The sequence below is a fragment of the Triticum aestivum genome, chromosome 3B, assembly GCF_018294505.1.
Source record: "Triticum aestivum cultivar Chinese Spring chromosome 3B, IWGSC CS RefSeq v2.1, whole genome shotgun sequence".
In the NCBI taxonomy this organism is placed as follows: Eukaryota; Viridiplantae; Streptophyta; class Magnoliopsida; order Poales; family Poaceae; genus Triticum; species Triticum aestivum.
Genome location: NC_057801.1, coordinates 118,373,407 through 118,375,036, shown reverse-complemented (window position 1 = coordinate 118,375,036; position 1,630 = coordinate 118,373,407).

The window sequence follows — 1,630 nt, the reverse complement described above, 5'->3', positions numbered from 1 at the left end:
ACACTGAGCTATCTCCATAAATCACTAGAACATGCTCAAACACACATGGTAAGATTGCAAGTTATAACAATTTCAGACTTTGCAGAAAATAACATCAGGTTGCAATGTTTAGAGCTATCAAACAACATGTTACAGGAACTTAACATGGCAAACAAAGGCATGTCATGATTCTACTCAAAGCATAGATCAAAAGTCCCTTACTGACCATAAGTCAAAAAGGATCAGAAAATATGATGGCACACATGTAAACATGGCAAGTTATATTACAGGTTCAAACATGGCAGAAACAGAATTATGAAGGCATGTTTATGAGCTTGTGCAACTCACTACAGAGCAATACATGGCATGGCAAGGCACCCAATAGTAAGAATACATGTTTGTGAAGCTAATCATGGCAATAGAAAGGTCATAGGATGCATGGATCACTATCAAAACACATGGAAACAACTGAACTTAATGTTAACAGGCTGATAGCAACATTATGAAGCAAATTTGGAGTAAGATATGAACAAGGTACAGCAAGCTATAATTGCAACCATGGGCATGTATGGTTAGAGGAGGACATGTAGATCAAAACATGTTTATAGAACATCTCCAGATTATGCATAGAATGATTAGTAGCAACGTGTTTATATAGCATCACGAAATAACAGATTCAGCCTAGCAAAACAGCAACATCAAGTACACTACTTAACAAGCTCGATACACTCACCACAAGTCATTGCATGACAAGATAATCATAGCATCATCAAGAAGACATGTTTGTGAAACAAACCAAGTCAAGAACAAGTCCATAGCATGAAAGGATCAACTATAGCAACCTTGGCCAAATTGAATAACATGTAAACAATCTGCCAGGAAACATTTTGAAGCAAAAGTAGAGCACGAAACTGACATGCTAGACTACTCCATAATTACAAACAAGGGCATGAGTGGATAGAAAATAACCATATGTTCAAAACATCCTTAATGAAGTCTCTCAAAATATGCATGGATCTCTTTGTAGCATCAAGTTTATATGACATCAAAATAACAGCAGAACAGGGACTAAAATCAGCAACATCACGATGCCTAGTTTGCATGCTTGTGCTAGTCACCACATTGATCACAAAAATACATGGTAAGCACATCTGTAAAGAAGACATAGAATAGATCAAAACACATGTAGACATCAACCTCATAGGATGCACACATCAATCATGGCAAAAATGACAAAAGAGCTCGTTCTGTTAACAGACAGCAGAAAACATCATGAAGCACTCTTACAACGATGATTCAGGCATCTATATGACCTCAAATGAATATGATGCAATGGAATGAAATGATGTACTCGTTGAGGCGAACAATTTGACATATTACACGCCCAAAATGGAGCTACGGATACAAAGATACAGCATGATGAACAGGGCATGAAAATTACTGCAGGCACGGGGACTTAGCAGTTTTCTCACCCCGGGGAAAAAGTCAACCGCGGCACGGAGATCGAGGATGGCCGGAATCTCGCCGGATCTGAGAGCTCGCCGGAATGCGGGGAGATGACCGGAGCGGCGGGATCCGGCGAGGAGGAAGGCGGGGAGAGCGCGGGGCCGCGGATCGAGGGGCTCCTCCCCTCGAGCGGCGGCGCGGGAGG